The sequence below is a fragment of the Falco naumanni genome, chromosome 13 (genome assembly GCF_017639655.2).
Source record: "Falco naumanni isolate bFalNau1 chromosome 13, bFalNau1.pat, whole genome shotgun sequence".
Classification (NCBI taxonomy): Eukaryota; Metazoa; Chordata; class Aves; order Falconiformes; family Falconidae; genus Falco; species Falco naumanni.
This window is the reverse complement of record NC_054066.1, coordinates 2,606,191-2,627,836: the sequence shown is the minus strand read 5'-3', so window position 1 is coordinate 2,627,836 and position 21,646 is coordinate 2,606,191. Positions and strand designations below refer to the sequence as shown.

The 21,646-nt window shown below is 47.8% G+C and overlaps 1 long non-coding RNA gene across 1 annotated transcript; it reads left to right on the top strand.

The window, feature by feature from the left end:
• The first annotated feature begins 977 nt into the window (after positions 1 to 977).
• Positions 978 to 21,394, top strand: LOC121097116. The gene is made up of 5 exons (XR_005830787.1): positions 978 to 2,203; positions 7,210 to 7,337; positions 18,660 to 18,787; positions 19,968 to 20,149; positions 21,208 to 21,394. It is a non-coding gene; the product is annotated as an uncharacterized LOC121097116 (long non-coding RNA).
• The last annotated feature ends 252 nt before the right edge of the window (positions 21,395 to 21,646 follow it).

Here is a 21,646-nt window from a genome sequence, read left to right as displayed (position 1 = left end):
GGGTATGAGATTGGACTACAGCTACTGGCTTAATGAGGAGCTCCAAGGCCGAGCAGCAGATAACGCAGAATTTCCTGTTCTTGTCATGGCTGAGGGCAGAAGGAAGGCAGCAGGGGCATGGGGGGGGGGGGGGGGGGGGGGGATGCCCTGCACCATCCAGCTCCACTCCCTCTGAGCCTGGGGTTTGGACTTTCTCCCAGGAGCTGGATTAAAGCCTAGCTGTTCAAAAGTTATCTGCTGCTAGGCTAACGATGTCAAACGAGGAGGATCCACACCCTTGTGAGGTCCTCCAGTGTTCGGTTTCCCTCCCTGCTGGGAAATTACACTGTATTTGGGATTTATCTGACCTGAGCTTCCAGGCATTGAATCTGACCCTGTCATTGTCAAAAGCCTGGGAAGTCTCCTGCAACCCAGGATATTTCCATGTTTGAGAGGTCTAGACATCTTGTGATATCTTAAGCAACTCTTCAACAAACTGAACTATCTGAGCTGCATTATGAGTTTTTCCAGCTCTCAGCCATGTCTGGCCTCCATTTGAATCCTCTCTGGTGTCTCCCCTCCCTGTGTGGACACCAAGGGCTGGGGCGCAGTCTGTGCGGGAGTAGGTGGTGAGAGAAGGCTGGCTGCATAAGCTGGTTGCACACAGTTGAATCTCCAGCAGCTTTGTTGTCACCTCTGAGTCTGGCCAGTCCCCGAGGAAGTGCCTTTTCAGGGTCGGGCAGCTGGTGCTGAGCCCAAACGCACAGCATCCTACATTAACCTCTTGTGGTCCTGCAGGCACACTTGCCCGCAGCCCCCCCGGAAGGGGACAGCTTGATGTCCCCTGCCTCTGAGTAGCTCATGAGGTTGATGAAGAAGGGATAATTGTATTTTCTGCCTAAGACATCCCTGCATCTCCTGGAGAAGCTCTGGAAACACAGAGCTGTGGTGTACCCTGCACAAGGGCTCTCTGAGCCTCTGTTTAAAATGTTGGAGGAGGTTGCTTTTTTCAGATATGTTATGTAAATGTGGGTAAAAGAGGGGCAAAATGGGGAGTAAGAGAGGGAATGAATGCAAATGGCGAGGGAAAGCCTGATTCCTGTCCCTGCTTGGATGAATATTCACTTACTCGGTGGAAAGCATCTCTAGTCCTCGCTGCAGACTGCAGTCAGTGCCAGTCAGTGCTTTCTGAGGTAATCTCTCACATTGTAAGTAGTTGTAATTTGCATTCCTGGTTCCCAGAGGTGTTATCTTGCACTTGGTTGCATCAGAATGCATTTTTCCACAGTAACGTACCTAAGCAGTGTAGATCAGGGTGAGCAGCTTGTGGTCAAGGGACCACGTGCGGCTGAACAAAACAGCCTGCATGTTATGCCATGTACAAATGTTTATCCTCTTGAATCCATACTTGGTCACATGGATCGAGGGGCCCTCGATCAGGGGTAGACTCTGTTGACACCTGGTAGGATAGGGTGACAAAAATGTATTTAGTGGCTCTATAATGGGCCATGAATCCTGCCCTTTGTATCTGATCTCATTTAGCCTCCTCTGTAACCTGCCTTCTTCTCATCATTACTTATTGCCTGACCTCTCTTTTTGCTGTCTATAAATGTTCCCAGCAAAGAGTATCACTCCAGCAAATTGTGGATAAAATGCCGAATGATGTGGACAGAGAGCAGAGCATTGGCATTGATCTAAACTGCCTGGAAGTCCCTGACGATCCCAGAGCAAAAGCTTTTTGTCGATGTTTTCAGACTAAGAAGTGAGACCATAAAGTTTTCAGGATATCCGAGGCAATGGCAGAGCAATTCAATCAGGCTTTCTTATCAGATTCTCTTTGTCTCACTTATCTTCCCCTTCTCTTCTCCATCAGAGTAGGAAATGCCTTCTCTAAAAGGTTGGTCACGCATTGCTAGGATGGGCAGCTGCAGCCTTTAGCAGAGTAAGCAGACAGGAGACTGTGAGTTAAAAATGCTGCTGCTTAATGAAACATCTGGTCCCCAGGTCCTCCCCAGCTCCAGTCCTGCTCACCCTGGTGCCTTGAGGCTCACCACCAGACTCCCCAGGATGGGAAAGATGTGTTTCTTGCCTGTCCTATGCACACCAGCTTCTTCTCCATGGAGGATTTCCAAGGTACCAGTCTCTGAAATACTCCTGGCTGCTGCTCTTCTTGGAAGCACCAGGGAGACATCGGTCAACTTGAGCCCGCAGAGGGAGGCTAAGGGTAGGTCACTTATTAAAAAGTCACTTTAACTAACTTTTTCTCACCTGTGTCTGAATATCTCAAGGAACAGAATAGCTTTGGGTATTCTTGTTGTGGTGCCCTCCCTAGCACTGCAAATCCCATGTAGCTCAGTTACGGCAGAGCAGTGTAAGAGAGCAGAATCAATCAGAAGGCCCCCTGCAAGCTGGGATGTCACTGTACCGTGCAGACTGATTTAAGTTTTGTGCCACACTCAGGTAAACGCTTCGCAAGACTATCTCCAGACAAGAAGCACTCCAATAATGTTTAAATATGTTTAAAGACCGGGGATGAGATCTTTAGGCCTTGGAGTGGGTGGAGCAGGACAATGGAGTCCTCAGAAGTGATCTGAGATACATAGCTGCCTTGTTCCTGGTCCTGTCTGGGGTACTGTGGGAGTTAGGGCAGTCCCAGGGCAGGGTTCCCACGGTTTGGAGTTTGAGGCACCTTAGTATCACCAAGCTGAAGGGTGCTGCGTGAGCTGTGATGGTGCCCTGAGTGCCCTGGGGGACCTTCCCACATGCCCCTGGATGCTGCGGTGTGGCACGGGCTGCGTTGGCGGTGGGGCTGCGGTGAGCAGGGCACAGGATGGGGCTTGAAATGCTTTGGGAAACTGGTTTGCCCAATGTGGCTTGGGGCTCAGTGTCAATGGGGGCATTGATATCTGCCTGCCAAAAAGCATTTGTGGACAGGCACTGAGATCTCCCTCTTTTCCCTTCCTTGCCTTTCACTCTACTGCTCCTGCTAAGCTCTCTTCACCACACTCATGCTAATGGTCCCTCTCTCGGTTTATGTCCTTCAAACTCTTCCCTTTAAACACTTAGTCATCACTTAGCTAAACTACTATATACAAATATAGCTCTTTTGATCTTCCTACGTAAATCAATACCTCCTGCCCTTTAATCTTTGTAGGGGCTTTCTCGGAGCTCTCTCCAATCTACTATCTGTCTTTGAAAGTGAGTTGTTATTGGGCCTGATTCTCCACAATTTCAAATTTCCCGAAGCCCCAATACCTGTCCACAGCAGGAATATGTGGTGGCTCCTTGTCACCTCCATTTATCTTCAGGTGGTACGAAGTGTTCTGTACAGAGCATCTCTTGTTCCCGTGGACTGGGTTTGGCTCTTCGCAAGCAGCCTCAGCCTGTGCTGGAAGTGAACTGTGATGCAGTCCAGGCTTGTGTTCCCAAGGCAGGGCTCACAGGACACTGAAAGCCAGGGCACAAGCCAGCCTCAATGCTGCTGTGCCATTTTGGGCTGAAGGACAGTTGTCCCACACAGTTTATGGAAAGGAATTTCTGCAGCAGTTGGTGGCTGTAGAGATGAATCCCACATTCTCTGCAACAATACAGCAAATACATGACATAGGTGCAAGCAAGCCCAAGAGGAGTGAAGGGAAAGGAGCTGCAAGTAGCAGTTATTGGTCCCTTCAGAGTGGGTAATGTGGGCACCCCTTCCTGAGCGAGGCAGCTAGCCTTGCTTGGCTGCTGCTGGGGCATCTTCAGCCGCCGCTGGTGGGCTACATCGCAGGCTCAGTGGCAAGCCAGACCTGGGACACTCATCCAAGGTGCACGCAGGGTGAGAGGCACTTGTGGTTGCAGCGGGGAAGGATTGCCTCTTGTCAGCTGCTCAGCTGGAGCCATGGGAGCACCAGGAGTGCTCTGCTGATGTGCAGGGGGAGGTAACCTCGTGCCTCAAGTTAATGCAGGTGTCAGACACCCAGCCCAGCTCACGCTTGATCCCAAGTGTTTAGCCTGTTGGTTATGTTACGTTTGGTAAATAAAACTGTCAGTGAAGTCGTCTTGAGCATGTGACTGTGGCTTTAGGGCAAGAATTAAGGCTCTCTGTGGGGCTTGAAGAGACCATTGCGCAATTCCTCCCCCTATCCTTGCCCTGACTGTTACCTCCAGTTACCCTGGGACCATTCCACCCCTGGACTGCAAATGCTGGCAACATTAATTTAAAGCCATTACAGTAAAAAGTCATCTTTTTTTTCTTCTTCCCCTTTCAAATGAAAGGTTTATAATAGCAATAAACCCCTTATTTTAGCATCTCGTTATGGGTCAAATAAAAGCTGGTCAGAGCATGAGACAGAGAATCTCACTACTCTGCACATCCCCACTGGATAAATGTAGTAGTGCTGCCATGGGCCATATAGCTTAATTAGTCACTATTCTCTGCTGTTCCTAAAAGGGGGGGGGGGGGGGGGGGGACGACGACCAACCCGACTTTGAAAAGCCTAGGCAGGCTGTCCATGTCATATTTCCTATGTTCTTAAGAGGTGTTAATGAATTCATTAATCACTTAATGGCAAGGAGGGTCTTTAGGGACCAGCATCGCAATTTACTGCTCCCAGGAGGCAGACTCTCTCTGTCACTGATCTAAAGTTTCAGCTCCGCTAATTTGTGCCAGCAGAGCCACTGAGCATCTGCCTGCAGTCCTCAGAGCACACATGAACCTCCCAGCATCACGTCTATGAGGAGCATCGCAGTGGCACATGGAGCGACGGGGGCGTGCATGTGCTGCGTAAGGTCTTGCGATGAATAATGTTCTGGCTCTGAAGTGTTCAGAGGCTGAACAGGGCAAAGGAAACATCTCCCCACCCTCATGATTGTGTTGCTTTCATAATTTTTTCCACTGGGACCGGCTTCCTGAAAAACTACTGCAAAAGCTCCTCCTTCCAATAGGCTTGGGAGCGCATCATGAGCCTCAGAGGCTTCTTGCCGACTTAGATGAAATATAAGCTATGGCACTGTGGCTGAATAATCTGGCCTGGGACTGTAGGCTACGCCATGAAATGAGTCTGTGAATCTTTTCTAATTGAAGAACGTCAGGGTGATATATTTTGACTGAAACTGTCAGTTAAGATGTGAATTTGAATGTTTGCATTTCTGTTCTGCAGAAAATGTTGATTATTTCAGTCTCTCGCCCTTGTTGCAGGAGAGTGGCTGATGCCAAAGTTCCCTACAAAATGGCTCTTTTGGCTTATTTCTAATCATACGGCACTTCAGGGAGAGGAGGACGTGAACAGAGCCCTCGTCTCTGCTAATTCCCTTCCACCAGCCTGTCATCACTTTGCAATTGCACCTTTTTAAAGGTTTTTTTCTCCCTGCTTTTCTGTTCTCCCATTTAACTTATGCTCTGATTTCTCTTTCCATCTTTCCTCTCAGTCTGTTACTTTCCCAGACTGAGCGCCAAGGGAAGCAAAGTACGTAAGACGAGGGGTAGCAGGGTGGGCAGAACCCATGGACTGTGGCTGTCTGTATGCAAGTGTTTGCTCCCCATCCCTGGTACCCTCCTGGGAGTCATTCCCCACAGTTGTCTTCTTTGCTCAACAGTTATCACAGGGATGTGTGAGATGAAAGGCGGGAGACAAGCTACACGTTGGACTGAGAGAGAGGAGAAAGGAGGGAGAGAAAGCAGGAATACAAAACCACTTCATCGTAGAAAACACAAAGGGAGGCAATTTCAATAAATGCCAGATGGTCAAAATTAACCAGAGACATGTAGAGCCCTACATGTCCAACTGTTTTCTTTGGCAGGGAGCCTTCAGCTTTTTTAAATGAGAGTCTCCCAGGCACCCTCTTCTCCTTGGCTTTCCTCATCCCCTTCACTCACCTTCTGGACCCCTCTTCTTGCTCCACCCTTCTTCTCCTTTTGGTCTCTTTCCTGGTCTCTCATCTCTCACTGCTGCCTGTGATTCATGTTGCACCTTAAATGCTGCCTTTACATAAAAGCAAAGGTTGACCCGTGCATGGCAGCCAGCCTTCTTCCACCACGAAGAGATGTCCCCGTTCAATAGCAGGGTTGTTGAACAGGAGAGCTTGCTGCACGCCCCGGCAGACGGCATGCATCCTGCTGGGGTATCAGGGTGGTACCTGCACGGGGAGGCTGTGGGTACAGGAAGACCGCTGCCAACACAGCCCCATAGAAATGGTGGAACACCCCAGCTCTGGGGTTGTCCTTTCCATGAGCATTAGGTACTTCCTCCCTTCCCCTGGAGGCTTGGGTCAGCCTTTAATTTTTATTTTTTTTTTTGAAAGCCAGCAGGAGCCCTTGCAAGCAGGGGACCCAGCACGTGCCGCTTACCCCAGTGGAGGACGGAGGACGGAGGACGTGTCGTTGCTAAATTCGAGCACCACCACACGACACCACGTTGCTCCAGACAATGCAATCAGGAGGGCCCTTGTAAGCCACAGGCAGAGAGATCCAGCTAACGACAGGCTCTTTTGTGTGCGCCTGTGCTCTCTGCATTCGAAACATTTATTATTCTAAATTGCCTTCTGCACATTTTACAATAATTACGACTAGTGTTTGCCTTGTTATCTCCACAGTTACTAACAAGAATGCCATCATTATTCCAGTCATTAGCAAAATGGATGTTGTTGTCCAGAGTTGCCGGCTGTGGGACTGCTTTCAGGAGGAGGCTTGTGCTTTCCAACCTTGCTTGCTCCATCTTTCTTACAGGAGGATATTGTTGTTCTCGGTAGGGTTGAACCTAAGGGGGTGAAGGGTGAACAGAGATTACATGGAGAAGAATTGGTTTGAGGGAGTGCTGGTGGGTGTCAAGATTAGCAGCGGTGAGCTCAGGGAAGCTGCTAATGGCAACATCAGTAGAAATTAGAGAAAAAGCAGCCATTTACCCTTGTTTTTTCTGTGCTTGGTGTGTCTTAAGTCTGTTCCTGGCAGTAGTCTGATACCTCTCCCTTTAAGCCCATGTTGCTTGGACCTGATCATACCCTCTCCCCCCAAAAAAAATCCTGTTTCACCTTGATGCCTTCTGTTTCGTGTCCTAATGAAAATGTTCAACTTCGTATTTCAACTCTCACATACGTTTTTCTTGAAATCTTACCAAACTGTTTACAGACACTTGGTGACCAAATGAAGCATTTTGTTTAAGTTGAGTAATAGGTTTCATTCTAACCCAAATGATTGGTTTTCTCATTTTAGTAAAAAGGAAATTAAAAACGTATTTCTTAATTTTCCTTCAGTTTTTGAAATCTTGGGGGAACCAGAACTGTTCAGTATCTATCTCACTGTGAGACTCTAGAGGGAAGGTCTTACTGGCTTGGAGTCTGAAGACAACTGCTCACAATCACAGAGGCAAGTAACAAGGAAGGTATGTTTTGGCTTTTTTTCCCAAAATGTCAATCTTTTGCACCAAAACACAAAAATTGCCACATTCTCCCATGGTTCATTTTCATAAGCCTTGGTTTCTCAGTGTTTAAAACCTACTTAAATCTTTGCAGGACAACCACGTCCTCAGTACTTTTAAATTACAGAATTACATTGGTTGTCCTTGTTTTTTATAGGAAGATAGGGAAAAAATATTCATGGGCATATTTTCCTCCTTTCTAAATGCAAATTATTAATTCAAAGGAAGATGTATAATTGTTTCCTGATATTAGGTATTTTTAGGTGTGCTCACATCTGAATGCTAGCAAGCAGGCCTTTTCCATTACGCTTTGGAAAGAAAAACAAATTTCAATGGGATTGTATTTGTTGCATACTGATTAAAGTAACTACACAGAATTTAGAGTTTATGCGGGAAACAAGATATGAAATGTGACTTACTGAGTTAAACTATTTCCTGTATCTTAGAAGACTATCACCAGATGAAATCATAACTATGACAAAATACAACTCATAACGCAGATGATAGAATAATGTTCCTTATAATGAAAACCGAATTTTTCATGTTCTATCAAACTTGGAATGCAGCACAAGAAGTAATATACACATATAATGAATGACCCAAATCTGCTACGAAACAAGTTATCTGTGTATATATCGAATTACCCCAACATGTGATATTTAAAGTTATTAAGGGTCTCCTTCAAGTCTTGAGTAAAGTCAGAAGACAAGGTGATCTGTGATTTCTGTGGAAGTCAGCTTGTCCCTGGAGATGATGCTACAGAGGCAAAATCAGGACTGCTTGGGTGATCCCATAAACCAGATTCACAAAGGCGCCTTGGTCTGGACCTTCACATTCATCTAGGTTGTGACATTAAGAGAAGATCTTGTTCTTCAGGACTTGAGGGTCCCATCAAGAAAACCTGTCCTGCCCTGTTCCACCTCTCCAGCTTTCAGTGTGTGTAACCTAGAGTGGGTTACCAAGCCTCGTAGCTTGATTTCAGCATGCTGCTGATAATACATTATCAACAAGCTGTTGATAACATAGATGAGTTAATGCTATTAACTCATATAACCCTGACCCCACATATACCACGACCACGGTGCCTAGACATCAGGCATCTTTTGGTGGCTGAAACTCAGATTAAGATGCTGATGGTGTTGGGAGGTGGGGAAAAGAGGGAAACTGTGAATTACATCTGCAGCTTTGAATGAGGGCTGAGTGGATTATGGGCTGCACTGCAGAAAGGAAGACTGGTTGGTGTGAAGGCAGCGAACTGGAGTTTTGTGACTAAAAGTGGGCCTTTTCGTGTGAGCTTGAGCAGCCTTTTTTCTGAGAAAGACTTTGCTATTGCCCTGATTTTATGACATTTTCTTTGGGCTATTTTAGTTGGCTACTACCTCGAGGTCACTCGAGAAGCAGACCTTGAGCAGTATGCTCACAGAGGGGCAGGTTTACACGGACAGAGTGCAATGCTCATCCCCATGCACTAGATGCCTGTGTTGACTTTAAACCATCCAGCTCCGTGCATTTACCTTGCCTAGCTGTGACCTCCCACCGCAGCGCCCGGTTTAGAGTGAGCCTGGATGCTGGTGGGGAGCAGGCAGGGATCTGTGCTTGAGCATTTACTCTGGAAGAGTAAGGGAAGGCTGGTGGTTAGTTTATCATCATCTTAATATGGTCAGCGGTTGCTGAGGGAAGTGTGCTGAGCTTCAGCCTTCTCAAGAAGTCCTCTACCACTTGCAAAAGTGGGCAATGGTTTGAGCTCTAGTAGGCTTAAGGCTTTTACAAGATGAGCGGCGATGCTCTAATGATGAATTTCAGTCTTCAGAAAGCTCTAATCGATCTCTGTTGCAATCAGCCCAACTCCTGAATTGGATAAATCTATCTACGAATCTGATAATCTATCTTGGTTGATAACCCCGAGTGCTTGAAAGGAGACAAGACTGCTGTTTGTTGACAGCATTTGCCTGTACTAGAGACCCTCCACTGCTGTCCCGCATGTCCTCTGGCACACGGCGCATGGCCCATGGCCCGAGAATGTCTGAACAGACCCTCTCAAGGAAGATGGACTTGGTGACTTCAGTGTCCTGTGCCAACCCATTTTGCTCGCACTAAAGCACTGGCAGTAGCGTTGCAGTGACCAGGGACCCAGGTCCCATCACACAGGACTCTCCAGCCACCTCTGGTCGGAGGCACTGCTAAGGAATTATGCTTAATTTGACAAGATGAGGAGGACAGGAGAAGCAGAGGCATTAATACTAGGGCTGAGTAGCTGAGAGTTGCTGTTGCTCTTGTTTACGCTGAGTCTCTCTGTGGGGGATGTTCTTCAGTTTGTCTCAGCAAGCCGAGAGTCCTTTAAGTGAGAGGCTGTGGTTTACAGAGTCAACAGATATAAGCAGGCTACGAATATTAATTATTAATTACTCTTGGAGAGTACTATACATTAGATTGGTGAAGTAGTTAACAACTCTGCCTGCTCCTCCCTGCAGACATGCTCGTGCTGTCAGATTTCTCTCCCCGACTAAGACCCTAGCGCTAGAATTAGGCCAGAAACTATTTTCCAGTCGAGTGGCTTTTAATGGGCTCTTCAGACTTGTTCTTTGCATCCTGTGAGTGACTAGATATGTGGAGAGGAGAGACAGTGGGATTGATTCGTACTGTAAGAAGTATTAGGGTTTTAACTAAGTGGGGCTTGGTGCTGCTGGAGGTTGTATCCCATTCTCCAGAAGCAGCTGTTAATTACCCATGACACAGGGCAGGGCTCTGCTCTGCAGAAGCCCATTTGCAGGACTCCTGAGGGAAGCTGGGTTTCTGATGAAAGGCACAGCAGTGGTCTTTTTGGGGGTCATCTCTTGTAAGGTGAGGATATTACCACGGGCTCAGTGTGTTTCTGGGAGTCCCTCAACCACCTTCGCTGTGGCAGAATGAATGAAGTGGTGTTTTGTGTAATGAGCATGATGATTTAGAGATGGTGGCTTGTCCCAGCTCTCTGCCGATGCTAAGAAGGTGTTTGAGTGTCACTTACAGCTTTCAAAGCCATTAAGGTACTGCTTCCTTCCTGGGATGTTCCTCCCTGCGTGACACCGCATGCCTTCGTTGGGACACGGGCTCTGTTCAGGTCACCCATACCTTCTTGTGATCTGAAGTTTTGCCCACTTGAAGGGGCTTGCTGTGAGAGAGGAGTGCCATGAGGTAAGGCACTTTGGGATGACATTGCTGGGGGCCTTCTGCTGAGCTAAACCAGCGTATCTGCTGCCTTTAGCGTACATCTGAATCTAGGCTGGCGTTATCTTACAGCAGTGGATGGAAAAGACACTCCAAAAATTAGAAGTAAGAAGTAAGCCAACAACAAGCTTTGAGTCCTCCCTGGCGGCCTCACTGTGTGCTCCATGGGCGTGTGAGGAGCTCAGCCCTGCTTCCCAGTTGTCCCTCCTTCCTTCACCCACGCGTCAGCCACGCATCTCAGAGCGGTGGCCTGGCCCTGAAGCTGGAGGCTGAGCGGGAAGCAAAGCTCTCCGGGTGGGAGCCAAGCACGGGATGAGCCACGAGCCTCTGGGGAGGTCCAGCTGCCCATTGACTCCAGCTCTGGAACTGTCTGGGTTTCTCCACCTCCCTGGCATGGCAATTGAGGATGAAGCACGGTCCCAATTAATGGGAATCACTCAAGCAGCAACAAAAAGGGCAGTGGGGAGGAGGCTCGGGAGCTCCTTTTGCAAGAGGAAGGAGTATTGTGGTCTGTTAGCAGCTGACTTGTTTCCAAACACCTAGCACGCTTTGTTCGTGCGCTGTATTAAACAGCCTGCAGAATTTAATTCCTCTGGGAAAAAACCCAAAACAAAACAACCTCCCCACCCCCAAAGTGCAGCGATGTTGTAATTGGGCTGTGACAAAGCTGAATGCCTCCTGATCATCGCGGAGAGGGGTGGTTGTTTGTAATTCTGCATCGTAAGAGAGACAGGGCGCGATCCTCTGTCTAGGCAGACAGTTTGGCAGGGAAAGTCACAGCTGGGTGATTCCAGCTCCCCCAAGCCGGGGCTTTTAGAACGAAAACGCTGACAGATCTGCAGCAATAGCGGGCAGGACTCTTATAATTTATTTTTAATGCCATGCTGTCTTTAACTGTGCAATTTCCTCCAGGGTGTTTGCTTTGAGATTGTGAGATAATTACATCTCAGAAACCAGGCTAATTACAGTTAACAGCCTGAAAAAGTGAAGGCCTCCATTCCCCCCAAAAACCCCCGCCCCCACCCAGGTTTTCCCACCAGCGTTCCTCACGACCACCCCTTCACATGGCGGCGACACCGACGAGGAAGTCTGTTTGGCATGATGCTGGGACGTTCCCTTCCCGTCCTCGCCCCACGGAGGTGACACCCTATTGATTTGTGTTGGGTGGGGACATGGCAACCCCTGCCAGGACGGTGATGGAGAACTTGATAGTGGGAAGGTCATCACTGGTGCGGAGGGGAGGAGAAGGCAGCCCTGGTGGGGAGGACTGGGAGAGGCTGGTGCTGTGGTCAGTGTGCCAGTGCCCTCTGTTGGGTGGACCAGCCAGAGCAGCCATGTGCATGTTGCTCTGTCAAAGAAGGATTCCCACTTCAGCCAAGTGGGAAAAAATCCTGAATTTTCCAAGCCTCACCATACATGATCTGGGTCCAGCATTGGGCATACACGCAGTTAGCTGGGGAGCGTGTTTTCTTCCTCCAGCCATCACACCTCAGTCTATCCATGCCCATTATCACCTTCAATTGCTCAATGACATGCAGGGCATGAACTGCGTGTTTGCAAGCCCTTGGGCTGGTATTGAAGTGTGCATCCTATCGCCAGACCCACCGCTGCCTTCCCCTGCACTGAAAGATGCTTCCCCCTCCTGCCCCTGCGCTGTTTTTTCTCCATTTAACATAGCCATTTATTTTTAGTGCTGGTGGGATTGTCATTGTGGTGAACTATAGCTTTTACAGGATAGCTAATACCTTTATTAGTCCAAATGGGGGAAAAGAAAAACCCAGAAAAAAAAAATCCGACCCAAACCTGACAAGTGTGTGGGCTTGGAGTCTCGTGAGACAAGAGCAGCATTTGCATCCAAGACATGTCCTTGTTTCTGTCTCTATCAGCTGGTCTAATAAAAGCTCCTAATGTTTCCTACAGGCCTTGCTGCCTTAATTTATGAGTTTGGTCAGGGACCAGGAGCCCACTCGGCTGTCAGAAACACGGATGGGTGGGAGGGATGCTAATTTTAATGGGAATAGAGCGAGGCAGAGCAGTCAGAGCTCTCTAGGAAAGAGGGATGTGCTTTCCCCAGAAGCCCAGGGGTGGCAGGCTGTGGTCCAGGTCCTCCTGGTGATTCTGCAGGGCTTGGCTCTCCTTGCTCCAGCAGAACTGGCCGCAGTACAGCTCCAGCACACTAACTGCAATGCTCGACCCAGCCCGTGCTCCTTCAGAAAGAACTCTGAAAGCTCGAGGTGCATCCTGCCTTGAACGCCGCCTCGCTCTATCACAATGTGGTTGCCAGGCTCTGCAGAGACTGACAGCAAGGAGCTTCAAAGCAGTGCAGCCCCCCCCTCCCGCCCCCCAGCAGCCTCAGATGCTGTCTGGCAGCGTGTGCATATGCTTGCTCTTCGTGTTTTTACACGATCTGGAAGGCTGGCCCCTAATTCTTGCAGTCTTGAAAAATAATTCATTTTCTTTCCTGGGATTCCAGATCAGGGATTAATTTAATGATTTTTTTCCCTTTGCCATTGTTTGTTTTTAATGATTAAGGTGATAGTTATAAATTGTTAACAAGTTCTGGTAGAAATGTGATCCCTGGGAACTTTTTTAACGCTGAATAAAATAAGGCGAGATTGATTTAGCAAAGCCAGTTGAGTCGCGGTGTCTTCAAAGATTATCTTGGTTCTGCATGAAGGGCCAGATTTTTGAGAAGTATTTAGGCCTAACTGAAGTCAGGTGCTTAAGCACCTTCAAAATAAGAGAAGCTTCTGTCTGTAGGGAGTGATAATACTGTGTGTTAAATCAGCCAGTGTATTAGACCTTACTTTTTTGGCTGGATAATTTTTTCAGGCAGATCATTTCCTCTGGCAAACCGCTGAGCTGGCACAGAGTGATTATTTTATGAAAAAAACCCTTTCTCTGCTGGAAACAGCCCGTTTCCCTGCAGGTCACCGGGGCTTGCCAGGGTTGATGCTTGGCTGGTGACACCTCCATGGGGCGTGTGGTGTGGGGGTATTTCGGGACAAGCCGGTCCGGGGCCCGTGACTTTGCAGGGGGGCAGAGCTTGTGGGGTGGCCTTGGCTTGTTTTGCTTTGCCCTCCTTCTGCTTAGTGTTTGCTGATCTACAAAGCATTTACTCCAGGCAATTATTCTGATGAGGCAGGGGGTTATTTGAAAGCTGTGAACGGAGGTTTCTGGGGAAATGTCTTCAAAGGATAATCTTCTTCCAATGGAGGCTGTAATTGTTTAATGATTTTCTATATGGATTTCCGTGTGGGCTGCTATGGGACAGCCAGAGCTGGTTCATCAGCAGAGAGCTTCTGCTCATGCTTCGCCCTGTCTTCCCCCGGTGCTTCGTGGCTGCTCAGCTTGCTTCTGTGCACGATCACAGTCTTTTGATTTGTATTTCCCTTGGGTTTTGCTACTCTATGTCAGACCCAAACCTCAAAATGGTCACTTTTTTTTTCCAATAAACCAGTTGACCATGCACGAATGTGTTCCATCTCCCAGGACACCTTGCCCCTCTGGCATCTGCAGCCTGTATGTCTGCGGTAACGCTGCTTTAACAACTAGGACAGGGTTGGGGCAGGACTTCCCAGCCACCAGGTCCCACTCTCAGCTACTGCAGCTGATGAAGCACCTCTTCTAAGCTGAAAAAACCCTACATACTGCGTTGGCTTTTCTCCTAATTGTTTGGACAGCGAGAAGCCTTATTCTAGTTTCTCACCTAAATTTATTCATGGATGGTTATGACCTTTTGCTGATGTTGTCCTTTCACTGTAAATAGCACTTTCTCTTCCTTCATATTAAACCTCCTGATACATGGAGAGAGAACAATTTTATCACCTCTTCACCTTTATTTTCTTAGACTAACAAGTCAAGATCTCCTAGCAGCTGACTCTTGTAAAAAGGCCACCTTTGCTCTGATGGTCCGGATAGACCAGTTCCAGTTTGAGCTCACCAACCTTGACCTCAGTTTTGGGTGACAAGGATTGCACAGAGCTTCACATGCAGTTTCACCAGACTCGGTACAGTGACCCTTTGTCCACCCGGAGCACATGCAGATGCTTACGAAGCCCAGCCCTGATGTTTATGTGGGACTTCTGCAATGTGCAAGACTACCGTGTTTGAGGAATGTGAATTTAAAAGGTTTGATCCCTTTCTCAATGAAGTCGCAGTTGAAATTCCCATTGATTGCTGAAGTGTGTGTCCAGGACTTAATAAGTCTTGTTGCTCAGTGCCAGAAGTGGTGAACTCCTCTTGACATGATAAATCACGTGCCGAAAGTGTTGATGTGTCTGATGCAGAGCCGAGGGGAGCAGGAGCAAAAAGTAGGTGATGGCAGTGTGGGGATGGGGATAGGTCCCCTTCTCCTGCCCCCTTTGCTTTGCTCAAGGAGTAAAGAGCATATAAATATTGTTTAAATTGTTTTTAAAAAGAAAGAGGAAAAAATGAGGGAAAATTGTATCCTTGGCTCCCTGATGGATGGGAGCAGAGCTTGTGCAAAGCTAAGAAGGACTCCAGAGGTCTGGATCCTGAGCAAGCAGAGAGATTTTGGACACAGCTAGCACTGTGGTCTGCGTCTGAGATGTTCGAGTCCTTTTGCACAGGTGGGAACGGAGGGAGTGGGGTGACCAGAGACAGTGCAGGAGAGGATCCTCCTTTCCAGCCATGGCACGTGGTGTTGGGAACTGCAGTTGAGTCCTGAGGCTGGCTGCAGATCAACCAGAGATCCTGTCTGATGAAAACAGAATCCTTCTGTTTCCTGATCTAAGCCCCGTAACACAAAGCAGATGTAAAGGTCTCGCTGAGATCAGGAAATCTTTTGTGTGCGAGGTGGAGGCAAATGGCGACTCTGCAAGCTGCCAGCCTGAGGAGCCCGTGCAAAAGGAAAATTTGGTACCTCTGGGACAGGGGAGACCTGGGTCTGCAGGGGAGGGGGCACTATGCCTGCTGTAAAGTATAACTTGACTTTCTGGAGCACTCCCAAGTTAAATAGTGCCTGTGGCACGACCTACATCTTCTGCAGGGTCAGGGGGATGCTGTGCCTGATACTACCTTGCCCCCATCGTCTCCCGCTCTGCACCGCGGAGGTCCCTTCTGCAAGCAGCTGCCTCCCGCGTCGCAGCACTGCAAGTTGCTAAACAAAGCAAGGGAAAATCAGGCACAAGCTGTGCAATTTGCAGATGATCTGTGTACCTGCTAGTTCGTAACAGATGTTTTCCTTTGCGTGACCATTTGTGAGCTGCTTCCTTGTCACAGTCTGTAGTAGCTGTAATGCTCGGGAGTGAGTGATATCTTACACCTGCACAAAGCAGTGTTCCTGCCTATAAACTTGCTTTGCAATTCCAGAAATCTCCCATTACACAGAGTTTTACAGCCAGTGCAAACAATGGCAAAATAAGACTGCATGGTAATTTTGACATAGGCTTTAGAAAAACAAAATTTTGAAAAATACATAATTGAGGGGAACTGCAGGAAATGGATGGGATCCACGTAGCTTCACCTCCTCTCCAAGGGGTGGCCAGAAGTGGATATTGCAAAGGGAGGTGCCACAGAAGGCAAACCTGCCCCATGTTAGATCGGCTCATTGTCTCCAATAGCTGGAGGTTGCCTGCAATATTAATATCACTTTCAGCAGAGATGCTGGTATTTAGCTGTTGTAACTCCGGCTATTCTTGTTATCCGCGTACATGCCTGCTTCCTCCCTGAAATGTCACAAATTCTTGGCCACGACAACTTCCTGTGGAAGTTAGCTCCATAGTTTAATTATGCATTGTGCAAACCCCGTGTTTCCTTCTGTGGGGCTGTGCCAGGGTGGTGTCAGCAGCACAGAAATGCTGGGTCAATTATTATAGGGTTGCTTCTGAACAGCAAAGCATCAGTGCAGCTTGGGTTGTGCTTGGCTTTTCCGACAAGCCTCTAACGGATAAAAGGACAGCAGTTCCTCATCTGGGCAGCCTGGCAGGTGTATGGGAATGTAATACCTTCCTTTGGGTTACCCGCAAGGGTAGAAGGGGGTCTGTCTCAGAAAGGCTGTTGATTTTTCCTGGCTCCTTGCAGGCTCTAGCAGTGGACCACCAGACTGTTATTTCAGATAAATGTGCAGCAAAATGTGAAATGAGTCAAGAGACTTGTGCTGAAAAGACAAATTTTGCAGAGAGCTTTTTTCCCTGGGATGTGGCACTCCAAGATAACCAAAGTCTTTCAGTAGCCTGGGGCTTGAGCGTGCAGGGATGGAGGGATGGGTGCACCTCTGTGATGGGAAAAGGATGCTGTGCCCGGGAAACCAGTGCTCACCCTGCTGCACTGGGCTGCACTGTGTGGCCATGCTCCCAGAAATGCCTTTCTCATCCACTCTGGAGGCAGGCAACACTAAACTGCAGGGATGTGTCTTGGAAATTTGCTCCTATGTGCATTTTGCACCATATTCCCATGTGGGCTTACCTACAGAGATCTGTGGGAGCCTGGATTCCCTGTGGACACTGCTGGAGCACACTGCAGTCTGTCTGGAACGGCTGCTTGCCATCTGCTGCGGAGCTGGGCAGCAGAGAGCAGGGGACCGTGACAGGTTTTGGTGAGGTACTTTCAGGCACAGCATCCTCCAGTATAGCTCGGTCCAGAACAGCAGGATCAGGCCCCTTGCAGTAGCTGAGCTGAGACCAGAATGTAAATTTCTTTGCTACATACAACAGAGGATAAACCTCTGTTGGGTGGTCAAGGCTTGTGCTGTTGACCATCCCTCTGCCTGGTAGCGTGATCTTGGCTTGGTTGGGACTCTGGGAAACCGGTTGGGCAAAATGGGTGCAGGCAGTCAGGTGCATCCTTGTACCCCCCAACTCAATGGCTTTCCTTCACTTCATGCTGTGAACTCATCTGCTGAGACAAGAAGCTCAAGGAGATTCAAGATGGCACCTGGCTTTTGGGGAGAGCAGGGGTGAGTGATGTGGGTTTTGGGGTGAAGCTTGGGCTAGAGTGAGAGCAACACTGACTGGGGGGGATGCGTGGGGTGGCAGGAGCTGCAGGAGATCTTCCTTGAGGCATCCATGCCTTGAAGATGATGGACTTTCAAGGCAGGACGAAGAGGAGGGAACAAGAAGGCAAGGAGTGTCCCATGTCATGGATGAAAGGCAAACAGGCACTCTTCCATGTGTGGCTTCAAAACTCTGGGGCAAAATAGCCAAAAAATTTCCTCTGAGACGTAGCTCTAAGCAAGGGGATTGTCCCAGTCATCTCACATCTCCTGGCCATCTTACTTGAAGGGGCTCAAAGTTACAAGCACTATTTAACTTGGAAATGTGGGACAAGGTCAGGGAAAAGAGGGGACTTTGCTCCGGGTTGCTGGCTCTGCCAATGTGACCCCCCTTTTGCTCTGTGTGCAGGGGGAAATTTTTCTTCCCTTCTCTCTCCTGTTGTCAAATTCATGCCCAGCTAACCGACAAATCCATCTCTTCAGAGATCAATTACAGTGTCTGGCTGCGAAGCCTGGAAATCCAATTAACTCCCAAATACATTTTTTTTTCTGTTTTCAAGAAAAAAAAAAAAAAAAAGGGAGGGGACAGAGAGAGACAAAGGGAGAGGAACACATTGAAGTGGAGGCATAAATCACCTCAAAAACATTCCAAACATTAAAATAAACAAGGACAAATTCCAACTTCATTTGTCTCTTTTTGAGATTCTGTCACTGATTTATTTTACTGCTCTGCCTGAGCCTCATTTTTATCTTTGCTTGCGTTTGGAGTCGGTTGTTGTCTCTGACGCGGAGGCCCAGGGCTGGACGCCTCCTGCAACGATGCCAGGATGCAATGCACCGCACAGGGCATCCTCCTCCTGCAGGGCTGTGGTCCGCTCACCTGGGGTTTTAGGGGTTAAACTGCCTCCATCCTGTAGGGCATTTGTGGAGTGATTAGAATGGATGCTCAGCTCTGCCTGGGTCTGAATGGGCTGGGAGTTTGGGTGAGGAGCCTGACCCAGCGGACTTCCTAGGAGGAAATCACTCTGCTTCTCAATCACAGACTTGTGACTTTCTGCAGCCACCCAGAACAGGCTGTTCCAACGGAGCCCCTCCACCTCAACCTCACGTCCTTCATCTTTTAGGGGACTTACTCCATTTGACCAGCTCTACCATGTCCTCAGGCCTCTGAACGGCTTAAAGGAGACTCTTCTCCACAAGACTGAGATGGTGTCCATGTGGAAACACACTGTGTCCGCTGAAGTGCCTGAAGGTGAGCGGGGCCCAGGTGTGTCTCAGGCTGATGGTTTCACAGAGGTAAGAGAAAGACTGGGAAATATTGCAAGAAGTTTAAGGGAAAGGAATAAGGACTGATGTATTTGTGGTGTTTCTGGCTCTGGGAATTGGCCAAGCAAGGGTCTAGCAAGTTGTCAGTGATACAGCTGCCTACCAAAACAAGGGGGTAGGAATGGCAGTGATGTCAGAAGAATCGTCTTTGTCTGAGTAAGACGATTTTTGGTCTCTCACATGCCCACTGTTTGGCTGAAGACATTTGGGGTAGGCGTGCAGGCACCTAACCGTGGTGGTTGGTACCAGTGACAGGTACTGAGCATCTGGACAGTAGCTGCAGATACGATGTAGCATCCTAGAGGGGCTAGCACCCATCTGGAGTGGCAACAAGCTGCAGGGGATACCCTGGAACATCCCAGACAGGACAGTGTCAGCCTTGTTCTCTGGGGCTGTAAAACCTCTGTATTGCTCAGGCGACAGGGGTTTGAACCTGAAGTGTCTGTGCTGCTGTCTGTAGTCCCTGTCCCCGTCCTTCAAGAAGCTTTTCATTTCCAGTTTTCATTCCAGAGGAGGATGAATAATCCTTGGGGGTTGTTGTGAAGAGGGATTGTCACCCTTCCTTCAGCTCTATCAGAAACTCTTCAAGAGGCAGTTAACGAATAACCTTCCCTTGGGATAAATTAGCTCCCAATCCCAATTCAATAGCGGCTCATTTTAAGATGTCCTTGTTACCTTGTGTGAGTGGCTGATCTTCCTTTGAATCCTGCTGCATTTTCAGACCCCGTGATTGCTGCAAGCAATCATGAGTTCCACATTAGCAGCTCATGCACTGATTGCACCGAGCAGTCCCAACACAACCTTTTGTGAAAAGTTTTGGGAAGTTGAGCTCCGTGCTACGCTATCAGAAAGCTACACAGGTCTCACTCCATCACATATTCTGGCAAGTAACTCTTCAAATGAGGTCTGGTTTGCAGGGGCTGGTGCGCAGAGGAGATCTGTGCCTCAGAGTTTGGCTTTAGAAAGAAAATCTTGTAGGCACTGTCAAGGAAACCTGGTGATGGCGCAGAACTGTCCAACAGCCTCCAGGCAGCCTGGAGCAAAGGCTCTGAGATGTGCAAACAGTAATCCAAATGGATATTTTTTTTTTTTTTTTTTCTCTCCAGCCCAACATTGTTGCAGAGCAGGAGAATGGTATCAGAATAGCTCAAAAAACCTCAACAACCTGCATCAGAAGGAAAACCTCCTGCCGTGTCATCTTGCCCAGGCCTTCCAGTGAGGCAGCCTTTCCCGGCTCTGTCAAGGAGCATCTCTCAAGTACCAAAAGCATTGCCGCTGTTTGCAAAGAGTAAGTCATCCTTATTAACAAGCCTCTCCAAGAACAACAAACTCAAACATGCAGCCTTGCACAGATGCTCTAATACAGGTCTTTGGCTTTCAGAACTGTTGTGAGATTTTTATTTCCTCTCACACCGATGGCAGCTTTATTATAAGGTATCTTGCACTGATTAAAAATCTCTTTAATCAAATACTGGCAGAGGAAGTGTTCAAAATATTTGAAGAATGACTCCTAAAAGCTGCCACTTGGCTGTGAGGGAATTCATCCAGAGTGGCCTGCCAGACAGGCATGCAATACAAATCTTCGCTCACCTTTATTTCCAAAGCTGCCAATGAACTGCAGTGATGGGTATCAAGAGAAATCTGTGTCCAATAGGACAGAGCAGGCTATGGTCAGTTCTTTCGTGGGGAGATAATTGCCCCAAGAAACCTTTGTTTTAGACAAAACCCAATGCTCAATTTATCAGTCCCTAGTTACACTTCAAATTCCTATATCCCAAATCCATGGGATAGATTACATAGCTTAATTTGAAGTGTGAAAGTAGGCTGGAAATCATTGCTGTGCAAATTGTGTAGAGATTTGAGTTTTTTCTGTTCCGTGGCTGAAATGGAGTTCAAAAGAATAAATAAAATCTGTTTTGGTAGCTCCCAGTAAGGAGTATACTTCTTTGGAGAAAGGACCCACACACACACCAGCATTATTTTATTCAACCCAGCTAATTTTCTTACTCCTCAAAATAGGTCAACTTTGAAATAGAAAATGTCACATCGAAAAAGAAAGTTGAATAGAAATGTTTAGAAAATGTAAGATTATATCTACATATATTTGGAAGTTTAACAAGCTTGTGAATGGAAAGAAAACATCCAGGCTATTTAGAATTCAATTAGGCTTAGATTTAGGACTACTTTTCACTCTCTGTAAACTGCATTTCTTTTTCATTTACAACAATCTCCTTCCCTCATCAAAGACCCTTCTCCCAGCTATAGCTAGAAATAGCTAGCTAGAATATAGTTGCAATAACTACAGCTATATTGTGTCATCTGACTGCTGGATTTTTCTTTCCCAAGGCTCTCCAGGCATCTAGGCACGTTCGCTTGTGAGTGGTGGCATTTGGGACCAAGATACGGAAAACCAGGGCCTGTGCTGCTGGAACAGTTACCAAGGATATTTATGCCAGCAACTCTCTCCTGCAGGACTTGTCAAGGTTTTGTTTCTTTTCACCCGTTGCCCTATGAATGCCCTATACCACGTTTTCCTTTCAATACAAAAGATCTTACTAAAATACTCTTCTCTCCTTCCTCTTTTTTGGGTAGCTTTTCGGTGTTCTTTCACCGTCTCTCTCTGCGGCATCGGTTATGTATGTGTAAGCAGTTAGTTAGTTTCTATTGTCACTCTGGGGGGTTGGCTTCCAAACTGTTTATTGAGTAATAAAAAGAGAAAATTACAAGCCATTGCCCAGGGATAATGTGCTAATAATTTTACGACTGGACAAATGGTTGGAACAGC